We start from the raw sequence: 12,743 nt of genomic DNA on the forward strand, positions 1-12,743 counted from the left end.
AATAAAGAGGCCTGAGAAGGTGGTGGATCTTAGCTAGAAAACAGACATTTTTGAATAAGTTTAACAATGGAATGTTGAATTTAGTGAGTCTTTGATCTTGATGCGAATCAATCCACCATGCCTTAGAGGTAAAAAAAAGTTAATTTGTGAAACATTTTCATTGAGTGTTCCAGCTCTGTCAAAAATTCTCATGGTCTTTAGACAGACTTCTTGAAAATGTCAGGAATCTTACGTTCATAAATCCTGTCCTTCATCCCTTCTGTCCTACCCTCAACAATAATATTTGAAAGGAATTTGTTTATTAACAGCTACTACTTTCTAGAAGTTAATATAGTTCTGACAAATATCTTAAAATGTTAACATAAACAGCAGTGTCCTAACTTCTGGGATAATAGGGGTTTGCTTTTGTGACTATTTCACAGTTAATCATAACAATATAGTAGCTAGACTTTGGTGGTTGCCTGTTTTAAGTTTCTGATTTCTTTTCTGTATTTTGGAGCCTGGTTTACCCTTTGTCTGGAACTGGCATTCTAAAATCTGAATGTCTTAGCTTGCTATTACATACAATAATATCATGGATTTTGAAAGAGGATGAAGATGGTGAACAGATAGGCATGCCCTTCAATCTACATTATAAAAAATAATGTAGAAATGTTCTATGCTAGACAAGAGGCAAACTGTTGCAGGAATGGGACAGAAAGCAGGAAGGCATGTGATTCTTCCATTTTCGATCTTTCTACAGATGTTACTAGAATACTCACCCCATGTGAGGATTTATCTTATAGCTACAGATAATTATAAAGCATAGAGAGGTTTTGGACTGTTCTTGAGAGGCAGTATGGTGTGGTGAAAAGAGCAAACCTACCTAGTGTTGAATCTGTGCTCCTAGTAATAGCTGTGTGAATTTAGACAAATAATTTAATTATAACTTTGGAATTTTTCAAGTTCAAACTAAGGATGACAATACTAGAATTTTCACTATTCTTCAGTTGCATGAGACCGAAACTCCACTCATACTTAAGGCACTGAAACTGGAAGTATATTCTCTTTAGGTACATATATACTCTCATGTAGGCCTTCTCCGTGTGGAGCTCTGTGACATTTCTTTCACTTGGGTTCAGGAAGCCAAACATAAAGACTTCTGTTATCCTTAGTTCTAGCAAAAGTTCCAGGATTGTGTCTCGTTGAATGATTCCAATCATTTCCCCATCCCTGATCCCGTGGTCACAGAGATGATGTATGATGATAGGCTGTATCTGGATTAGATGCTAACTACTGGAACTAGAAACAGAAAGTGTGGTCAGCTATGTCTAAACCCTTTGGCCTGAGAATCACAATGGTTAGACTCACTGGAGAAAAGAGAAGATACTGTGACCCTGGAAAGAGGAAGTAGATGCTGGGTGAGCAAAACACATTTACTATAGTCCTCTAGTGTGCATACATGTCCTCCCTTGTATACATGCCCTTGAAAAAAATGCCCTCACCTGTCGCGTAAATTTTTTGCTTATAACTTTCGATGCGTTTGCCACCTGTCCCTTAATAAAAGAAGACAACGAAAAGATTTAAGTACTGTATCTAGCTTTAAGACTAGGATCTCTCGATAATTTCTTTAGTTCTGTTTGAACAGACTGTCTCAGGGTCTAGCAACTTGCAGTTGACCAGTAGAATTAATTGTAATAAGGCCAGTATTCAGTGATAGAAGGAAAATAGCATGTGGACAGCAAAAACCGTTAATTGATATCCTACTTCATCACTCTTAAGTTCTGCCTGCTGTAAAGTCCTGAACATGGACATAATTCAGGCAAGTGCTTAACCACTTTTTAACAAGGATGACCTTTCCCCCAGTTTCCAATACTTTGTTCTCATTTCTGTCTGAGACCTCATCAGAATGGCCTTTACTGTTCATATTTCTGCCAATATTCTGTTCATGGCAACACAGTCTTTTTCTAGCATTCATCTTCAGAACTGTTCTAGCTTCTACCCATTACCAAATTCCAGAGCTGCTTCCACATTTTTAGGTATTTGTTATAGCAACATGCCACTTCTCTGGTACCAATTTCTGTCTTAGTCCATTTTGTGCTTCTATAACAGAATACCACAGACTGGGTAATTTAAAAATAATAGAAATTTATTCTCTCACAGTTCTGGAGGCTGGAAATTTCAAAGTCAAGGTGTAGACATCTCATGAGGGCCTTCTTGCTGTGTCCTCACATGGCAGAAAGCTGAAGGGCAAGAGAGGGATGAACTGTGTGTCCTCACACAGCAGAAGAGAAGAGAAGAAAACACATTCCTGCAAGCTCTTTTTGTACCAGCATTAATCCATTCATTAGGACTCCACCATCATGGTTTAGGTTTAGGTTTGAGACCTAAACACCTTCCAAAGGCCACACCTTCCAATACTATAACACTGGGGAAGTTTTCAATACATGAATTATGGAGAGTACACATTCAAACTATAGCAACTGGAAGAGAGGAAAAGGGGAAACAGCCCACAGAGATAACTTGGCCATGATACAGGTATATTTCACTGGATAGATATGATAAGGATTTTTTGCCCTGGCAGTGGAATAAGATTTTTGCTTAGCCAATATGGCATAATGGATGTTGCATTAGCAGTCACAAAAACAACATTACTCTTGTACATCTCCATCAGACTTTTTGGGTGACCAGGTGCATTGTTGATGATCAATACTATTTTGAAAGCAATTTTTTATTTTTTTTTTCTTCTGAGCCATAGGTCTGAACAATGGGCTTAAAATATTCAGTAAGCTGTGCTGTAAACAGATGTGCTATTATACAGGCTTTGTGTTTTCATTCCTAGAGCATGGGCAGAGTAGATTTAGTATCATTCTTATGGACTGTGCATATTTAGAATGGTCACTGAGCATTGGGTTCAGCTTAAAGTCATCAGCTGCATTAGCCCATAACAAGAGTCAGTCTGTCCTTTGAAGCTTTGAAGTCACGCATTAACTTTTTTTCTGTAGCTGTGAAAGTCCTAGATGACATTTTCTTCCTATGTAAGGCTGTTTCATATACACTGAAAATCTGTTGTTTAGTGTAGCCAGCTTCATCAGTGATCGTGGCTAGAGTTTTGGATAACTTACTGCAACTTCTCCATCAGCACTTGCTGCTTCACCTTGCACTTTTATGTTGAGGTAGCCTCTTTCCTTCAGCCTCATGAATCAAACTCTGATAGTTTCAGAGTTGTCTTCTGAAGCTTCCTCACCTCACCCAGGCTTCATAGAATTGAAGACAGTTAAGGCCTTGTTCTGGGTTAGGCCTTGGCTTAAGGGAATGTTGTGACTGGTTTAATCTATCTAGACTGCTAAAACTTTCTTTATTCAGCAATAAGGCGGTTTTGCTTTCTTGTCATTTGTGTGTTCACTGGAGGAGCACTTTTCATTTTCTTCAATAACTTTTCCTTTGCTTTTACAATTTGGGTGTTTGGTTCAAGAGTTTCAGCTTATTTTGGCTTTCAACATGCCTTCCTCACTAAGCTTAATTTAGCTTTTAATTTAAAATGAGGGATGTGCAGCTATTCCTTTTATTTGAACACTTACAGGCCTTTGAAGGGTTATTAATTGGACTAATATCAAATTGTTGTGTCTCATGGAACAGGGAAGTCCAAGAAGAAGGAGAAGGAGTAGAGAATGGCTGGTTAATACAGCAGTCAAAACACACATAACACTTATCAGTTAAGTTCACCGTCATATATGAGTGTGGTTCTTGGTGCCCCAAAACAGTTAAGATAGTAGTGTCAAAGATCACTGATCACAGATGACCATAAAATATATAATAATAATGAAAAAGTTTGAAATATTGTAAGTATCACCAAATGTAACACAGAGACATGAAATGTGTATATGCTTTGGAAAAACGGTGCCAATGGAGTTGCTCAGCGCAGGATACAATAGAACTTCAATTTGTAAAAAAGGGAATATTTATAAAGTGCAGAAAGTTGAAGTGCAGTAAAACAAGGTGTACTTGTCTAATTTATGAGGACAGCAATTTACCAGCTATTTTGCTTATTAAAGATTGCTGACTTCTTACCCTACAGTAGAGGGTTACCAAGTTTGCTTCATTTTCTATTATTGACTCAGTCTCACATTTTAGAAGTGTAACTTGTGTTACCTTATTTCTAGTATAATCATTTCTTTTCTTTTTTTTTTTTTAAAGACAGAGTCTCACTTTGCCACCCAGGCTGGAGTGCAGTGGCATGATCTCAGCTCACTGCAACCTTGGCCTCCCGGGTTCAAGTGATTCTCCTGCCTCAGCTTCCTGAGTAACTGGAACTACAGGTGTGTGTCTCCACGCCTGGCTAATTTTTTTTTTTTTGTATTTTTAATGGAGACAGGGTTTTACCATGTTGGTCAGTCTGGTCTCAACTCCTTTCCTCAGGCAATCTGCCTGCCTTGTGGCATAAATTTTTATATTTGTTAGGCTTCTTTTGGATGCTAGTGACAGACACCTATTTAAAAATTTAGTCCTTCCCGTCTTTATAAATGGCAGTTCCATCTTTGTTTTTGCCCTGACCCGAGTGTGAGCAAAGTTATCCTTGATTCTTTTTCTTTCATTCCTCAACTCAGACTTTCAGCATACTCTGTTTTCTTCAAAGAAATACCTATAATCTGACTGGCTCTCACCGTCCCTACTTCTGTCATCCTGGTTCAGCAACATCCTCTTTCTCCTTCTACATGATTCCTAAAAAGTCTCCCTGCTACTACTGTTGCTCTAAAAAAATAGCCTGTGTTACCCTTTTTAGACATAAGAGATCATGTCTCTTCCTTGCTCAGAATCTTTCAGGGGTTTCCCACATAAAAGCTCAGGTCCTTAAAATGAGCTATAGTTTCATGGTCCTGCTTTCCTTCCTGCATGCAGGATCTTTCTCCGAACTAGTTCTTCTCTGAACTATAGTTTAAAATGGGCCATGGTTTTGTGGTTCTGTTCTCCCTCCCTCATGCGGGATCTTTTTACTATTTTCTCCACCATTCACTGCACACAGGCCTCCTTGTTTTTCCTTAGATAGATATTTTATACTTTCTGTTCTGTTCTGTCTGCTTAGAATGCTCTTCTCCCAGATAGTGGTTCCTTCAGCTAACCATATGACTAACTTCCTTATCTGCTTCAGGTCTTTGGTAAATGTTACTTATCTGTAAAGTCTTTAATCACTCAACATATATTTGAAATCGACTACTTCATACTTACCTTTTTCTGCTTTAAAAAATAGTGCTTATTACTACCTAACACTGTGTATTTTATTTACTTATTTTGTATTTTGTTTGTTTCCTCTCTCTAGAATACAGCTTCCATGAGGGCAAGAATTTTTACCTGTTATATAGGAAAACTCATGGCACACAGATAGCATAGTAGGCTTTCAGCAAATATTTGTTGAATGAATTAATACATAAGAAAAAAAAATATGTTGCCTCATGTAACCATTAACTCTGAAACTCTGAAGGGACTGAGAATACCCTGTTTGCAAACAAGCAAGTTACCTTGCCGTACTTTTATATACGTACATTAATAGAAGAGCCCTGGGTCAGAGACTCGGGGGGTTTATTACAGCAAAAGCAGTGGCCAGAGAAATATCTTCGTGCTGATTCTCCCTGCCCCATCTCTGTGACAAAGCAATGTGATGAGGGCTAGATGTTTACCTACACATGCAGCAGATTTGCATCACAGGAGAGGAGCCTTGCAATGAGGAGACTCCAAGCTTGTGTAGGGGGTTGGCACATCTGCTATCCTCCCCTGCAGAGCGAGAAAGATTACTCATTAAGCACATCTCTTCCAGAGGAGAGGGAGAAGGTATCTTTAGGTTTCTTACCCTAGATTATAAGTAAATGTTTCCAGGGAGGGGAAGGAGAGGGCTTAATTTCTCCAAAGCTCTTTGGAATTTTCTATCTTTAGGGAGATGCTATCTCTAGCTTCCAAGACTGTCTGTTATGCAAATACCCATTTGTAGTACATTTTGGTCAGAAGATTCTGTGCAGGAGAATGAGAAATGCAGAGTGAATTGTTTCCCAGCAGTAATTCTGAATTCCAGCAGCTGTATCTGTTTACATCTGAACTCAGATTTAGGGAGAAAATATTTTCAGACATTTCTCCATTTCTCTTCTCTTGGTTCTTTGATTGGGTTGCTTGATTGTCTAGTAGGTACTTATCATCATCATTCAGTTTAGCAACCTTGGCTGAAAGATAACTTTCCTTCCTGATTAGCTTCTGCAGAAATGTTGGGATTCAGTATTATCTGTCCAATTTGGGTAACATACCTATTCCTGAACTACTGCTTGCGAGAAGGAAATGCTGATTTCCCAGACCTGGGTTATGTTCCTACCCCAGAAACATTAGAGTGCTGGTGATCAATGCCACCCAAACCACGTGGATTGATGATAAGAGAAGGAAAGTTTGGGAAAAGAAAATTAAGATGCTGCTACCAACAGAAGGGGAGATAGATGCTTCAGAGTAAAAAATAACATAGGTCTATTACTGACATGCACATGCAACTCACAGTCATTTTTAAAAATAGAATCTTATTGTATATAGGCATAACTACTTCATCTGTTTTTCATCTACCACATATGAACAAGAAATTTTCTTTGAAAATAATTTTATTTTATTTTTAAATTTTATTTTATTATTTATTTATTAATTTTTGAGACGAAATTTCATTCTTGTTGCCCAGGCTGGAGTGCAGTGGTGCCATCTTGGCTCATTGCAACCTCCACCTCCCAGGTTCAAGTGATTCTCTTGCCTCAGCCTCCCAAGTAGCTGGGATTCATGTGCCAGCACGTCTGGCTAATTTTGTATTTTTAGTAGACATGATGTTTCTCCATGTTGGTCGGGTTGGTCTTGAACTCCCAACCTCAGGTGATCCACCTGCCTTGACCTCCCAAAGTGCTGGGATTACAGGCATGAGCCACTGTACCCGGTCGTGAAAACATAATTTTGAGTGGTTGTAAAATTATACTTAAATTCATTGTTTAAAACAGATACTTAGTTTATCAGAATTGGAATTTGAAAAATTAAGGGGATATTTATTAGAGAAGTGGGGAGAGTAGAGATGGGAAAGAGAAGTAGAGCCAGGACCAGGGTAAGGCAAGAGAGTTGCCTAGGACACAAAATATGAGACATAATCACTTTTAGGGTCATGCAACTGCAGGGTGGCACTTGCATGATCCTGAGAGTATCTCCTTAAATTTTGCACCCCATGTATTTCTCTTGCATCACCCTAGTCCCATTTGTGAAGAGAAGCATAGTTCAGGGAATAGTAACTATGTTTTGGCTATGTATGTGAGTTAGAGATGAAAGTATGTGTAATTGAGGAAGTTGGTGGGGAAGATTAAGGTGCATTAGAAAGCAGTCGTTATGTGTTTTCAACTGTTATGTATGGAAACCTTTGCTGAGTCTGGTAAGCATGATAATACCTTTGAAGTAACACAAGGAATATAATTTTTTTGATTCATAGGTTTATAGTGGTTTGAATTTTAAAAGTTCCATTTAGAGGCTGGGCGCGGTGGCTCACGCCTCTAATCCCAGCACTTTGGGAGGCTGAGGCAGGTGGATCACGAGGTCAGGAGATTGAGACCATCCTAGCTAACACGGTGAAACCCCGTCTCTACTACAAATACAAAAAATTAGCTAGGCGTGGTGGTGGGCACCTGTAGTCCCAGCTACTCAGGAGGCAGAGGCAGGAGAATGGCATGAACTCAGGAGGTGGAGCTTGCAGTGAGCCGAGATGGTGCCACTGCACTCCAGCCTGGGCGACAGAGGAAGACCCTGTCTCAAAAAAAAAAAAAAATAAAGAGTTCCATTTAGAGATGCCACCAAAAACGGTTATTACTTTTAACCCATATCTTTTCACTATCAAAGAAAAATGCTTTTTGTTTCATTGAAAAATAAAAATTATAGAAAAGACTGAGTTGGTGATTGAGACATAATACATGGGTCCTTTGACTAGCTTGCTTTCTTTTCTCTCTCTTTTTTTTTTTCTTGACAGGGCATTGCTCTCTTACCCAGGCTTGAATACAGTGGTGTGATCACAGCTTGTTGCAGCCTTGACCGCCAGGCTCAAGTGATCCTTCTGCCTCAACCTCCTGAGTAGCTAGGACTACAGTTGACTAGCTTTCCTGAGCAAGATACTTGACACTGCTCAATACTGGGCCTGAAATCTCAGTTGAATAGTTGTCTTTCTTGAACTTAGGTCTGTGGAAACCATTTCCATAGCAAAGTGAGAGACCAGAACAGGGAATCCTAAATAATGCAACTATCTTTGCTGATAGAAAAGAGAGTTTAAAAATTTTTAATATTAATTGGATAATCCAGTAATTTTTGGCTTTGTCTTTGGAGTGGAATTGGATACATATATAATGTGTTTTGTTCCTCAGAAAGCTGTATGAGTAATACTGTTTACTGAACTATACCCTGGGGGTTTAATTAAAGATGATATATTGAAAGCTACATAAAAGTGAAGTCATGACTGAATTTTTTCTTTTTTTTTGAGGCAGGGTCTCACTCTGTTACCTGGGCTGGAGTGCAGTGGCACAATCATTGTTCACTGCAGCCTCCAATTCCTGGGCTCAGGTGATCCTCCCACCTTCACCTCTCAAGTAGCAGGGACTACAGGCACATGCCACCACACCTGGCTAATTTATGTATTTTTTTGTAGAGATGAGCTCTCACTATGTTGTCCAGGAGGGTTTGGAACTCCTGGACTCAAGCGATCCTCCTGCCTTGGCCTCCCAAAGTGCTGACATTACTGGCATGAGCCACCTCATCTAGCCATCATTCAAATTTTTATATTTAAAAATAATTTCGTGATGAATTTTATCATTTTATATAACAACTCCTGTTGAAGCCTTACTTTACACCAAAGTGTACAAATCAGAGGAAACCATAATTGATTTTGGAATTTCATTCATTTGGTAGTTACCTGTTTGCTGGCTACTGTGTTCCAAGTACTGTGCAAGTGGCTATGTTAAGATAGAAATCCCTGTCTCAATCATGTCACAATTTTATGGAAGACGAGAAATGTATTAACACTTTAATTACACGTAGATTGGATTTCCAACCAGTTCTAGCTTTAGGAGCTTTGCTATATCTAGAAGGGAATAACATGCTTTCCTAGGGGTGAAGGCACCCTTTGGAAATGGTTAAAAGATTAGAAAAGTAGACTTGGAGAATATGCCTGACATACTGTGTTTGGTCTTTTTCCTGAGCAGAAGGAAAGAAATAATCTTGTTGGTAACGTTTATGGAATGTCATCTGATTCATGTGAAAGTCAAGGCAGTAGGGGAAATGATAGGAAACAGAGTAGGCAAACAAAAAAGAAGAACTTGGAAGAAGGAGGGAGCTTATGATAAACCAGGAAGTTGGGATTAAAAATGGTATGGCACAGGCAAAAAGTGAGATATTGTAACAGGGGTATGAACTATATATATTGACATCAGTGATAAAAGAGAGAGCTAGTGACCAAAAAATCTCTCAGAAAAGTTTACAATTTTCAAGGACTGAAGGGAGAACAGCCAATTCAAGGATCATACTTTGGCATACTAAAGCATATGAGGCAGAGGCCAAGCGCGGTGGCCCATGCCTATAATCCCAGCATTTTGGGAGACCGAGGCGGGTGGATCACCTGAGGTCAGGAGTTCGAGACCAGCCTGACCAACATGGTGAAACCCTGTCTGTACTAAAAATGCAAAAATCAACTGGGCGTGGTGGCACATGCCTGTAATCCCAGATACTCAGGAGGCTGAGGCACGAGAATCACTTGAACTCAGGAGGTGGAGGCTAAGTGAGTCAAGATCATGCCATAGCACTCCAGCCTGGGCGACAGAGTAAGACTTCATCTCAAACAAACAAACAAACAAACAAGCAGATACATAAATATGAGGCATATTTATGAGGCAGAGAAATATGAGGCAGAGAAAGTATGTGTTTGCTGGGGGAATCCTTCCCAAACCTTCTCCAGCCTTTGAAAAAGTTTTTCTTGTGTACTTAATTATTATGTTAGGCTGTAGTAATATTTTAACAAGCATAATCACTGGCTGCTTCTGATGCCTTTGAAACTTTTTCGGTTTTTGAGACAAAGTCTTGCTCTGTCACCCAAGCTGAAGTGCAGTGGCCTGATCATGGCTCACTGCAGCCTCATCTCCTGGGCTCAAGCAATGTTCCCAGCTCATCTTCCCAAATAGCTGAGATTACAGGTGTGTGCCACCATGCCTGACTAATTTTTTAACTTTTGTGGAGACTAGGTTTCACTATGTTGCCCAGGCTGGCCTCGAACTCCTGGACTCAGGCCATCCTCCTGCTTTGACCTTCCACAGTGTTGGGATTACAGGTGTGAGCCACTGTGCCTGGTGTGTTTCAAATTTGAAGTTAGTTTTATGATGTAAAAATGGAGAAAAACATGACTTACCTCTTGAAAACTGAGGGAATAGGTTGGAGGAGAAGGTAAAAATACATTACTCTTTCGGAAAGTTAGAGAAAGATAGGGGAGGGAGTAAACAGTGGAAGATAAGTTAGGTAAGTGTAGCATTCTTATTTTTAACATAGCAATTGTCATAAGTTGTCACAGTTAATTTCCAGGAATAGCCAAGTATACTGAAAGTGTGCATTTTTATCTCTTTCTCCGTAGTGAACAGTTCTGACTCCTTGAATTTCTTCTTGCAGCTCATGGTTTTTGGCTAGACCTGTGATCATTTTCGCTGGACTTCACTGCACACTTTCTCAGTATCTCCTTCGTCCCTAATGTGTGACACCTCATCATGGACATGCTACTTTAGCTAAGGCATGGCCAGCAATGAACAGCAGTAAGGTAGGATTACTTTATTCTTCTTGGTAAGACACTAAAACAGTTTTTATTTTGGGTCTCTGCAATTGCGACTTGTCTTGATTTTGTAGTATTCTTTATCCTAGATTATTCTCCTATGTGGGCTATTATCGTTTTATATTCATGTTTATTTATCTTTTGCTTGTCATCTATCCCAATTATTTGATCTCATTTGTGACATAATTATTTTTCTCAACTAACACTTATAATTAGCAGAATCCCAATCTGTATCTCTTCCTCAACCTGTGCGCCCGTGAGTCCTATTTTCTTAACCACTTGGCACCAAACTGAACATACCACATTTTTCTTCTCAAATACTTGCACTTTGTTCTACATTTCTGTATTTCCATTAATAGCATTATTAATCTCATTGTCTAATATCATATATTCATTGACTATTTCATTAATTCATTTGAGAGGTACATTGATATTCTAAGTATCATATGGTGTGCTGCTTCTGAGCATGTAATGATGACTATGCTGGATGTTCCATCCTTATTTCCATCCTTATATTCTGAGGGAGGGGACAGATTAAAAATAAATTGACCAAACAATTATAATACCATTTTTTTTTTTTTGAGACGGAGTCTGGCTCTGTCACCCAGGCTGGAGTGCAGTGGCACCATCTCAGCTCACTGCAACCTCCGCCTCCTGGGTTCAAGTGATTCTCCTGCCTCAGCCTCCCAAGTAGCTGGGATTACAGGTGCTCACCACCACGCCTGGCTAATTTTTGTATTTTTTTAGTAGAGACGGAGTTTTGCCATGTTGGCCAGGCTGTTCTCAAACTCCTGACCTCAGATGATCTTCCCACCTCGGCCTCAGATGATCTTCCTGCCTCGGCCTCCTAAAGTGCTGGGATTACAGGCGTGAGCCACTGTGCATGGCCTTATAATACAATTTTTTAAGGAAAGCAGAAAAACAGATAATATGGAGATGAGGAGGTGGAATCTACTTTAGATAGGGTCATATAAGACTCCTCTCAGGGGCTGATATTTAAGATGAGACCTATTCTATGAGAAGGAGCTATTTAAAGAGTGAGTATTGGATGTGTGTTAGGGCAGGGGAAGGGAGTTGTTTTTGATTGGAAGAGCATTCTTATTAGAAGGAATACTGTGTGCAGAGACCCTGAATGAGGAAAGAGCTTGGTGAATTTGAGGAACCAAAGAATACCAGTGCGGTTGACATAGTGAAAGAGGCAGATTTAAGTAGGAAGAGATTATAGAACTATTTAGGGCTTTGAAGGGTTTGGCCCGAGGTTTGCATCTTATATCATTTTAACTGCTGTGGGAGACAGGGACTGGTTGAAATGAAAGTGAAAGCTAGCTTTAAGGAGCTGAGGTAAGATAGTGGTGGCCTGCCTGCATGATGGGGTTGTAGCAATAAGGGAGAGATGGATGAATTTGAGATGCATTTTCATTTTTTTTTTTTTCTGAGACAGAACTCATAGGACTTCTATATTGTTTGGGCGTGGAAAGAGGGAGAACATACTCAAGGATGACTTCAAGAATTTTGGTTTTTGAGCAGCTGATTAGAAGCTGGTATCATGTACAGAAACCTTTTAGAAAACTATCTTTCCTGTTAACTGATGGATTGCTTATTTTACCAAAAGGCAGTTAACTGTAGTGCTAGAAATAACGTTAGTGCTGGAAATAAAGCATCTGGCAAATTTGTAATATATACTACTTAATACTTTATTTTGCTTTTTTTCCACTGATAATTATTATTAGTATTATTATTATTTTTTGAGATGGAGTTTCGCTCTTGTTGCCCAGGTTGGAGTGCAATGGCACAATCTCGGCTCGCGGCAACCTCTGCCTCCCTGAGTTCAAGTGATTCTCTTGCCTCAGCCTCCCGAGTAGCTGGGATTACAGGCATGTGCCACCACGCCTGGCTAATTTTGTATTTTTAGTAGAGA

At 39.5% G+C, this 12,743-nt stretch overlaps 1 protein-coding gene and 1 pseudogene across 1 annotated transcript in view; both read left to right on the forward strand.

Moving 5' to 3' along the window:
• The window catches only part of FER (fer (fps/fes related) tyrosine kinase), a 435,538-nt gene that overhangs the window by 9,686 nt on the left and 413,109 nt on the right, over window positions 1–12,743 (forward strand). The window contains exon 2 of the mRNA XM_011949316.1: window positions 10,669–10,813. The gene's annotated coding sequence lies outside the window, so the exon portion shown is untranslated. The remainder of the gene's footprint in view (window positions 1–10,668; window positions 10,814–12,743) is intronic.
• LOC105516989 overlaps window positions 7,366–12,743 on the forward strand; it is a 28,627-nt pseudogene continuing 23,249 nt past the window's right edge.

The sequence above is a fragment of the Colobus angolensis genome, unplaced genomic scaffold (genome assembly GCF_000951035.1).
Source record: "Colobus angolensis palliatus isolate OR3802 unplaced genomic scaffold, Cang.pa_1.0 Scaffold298, whole genome shotgun sequence".
NCBI classification, from domain to species: Eukaryota; Metazoa; Chordata; class Mammalia; order Primates; family Cercopithecidae; genus Colobus; species Colobus angolensis.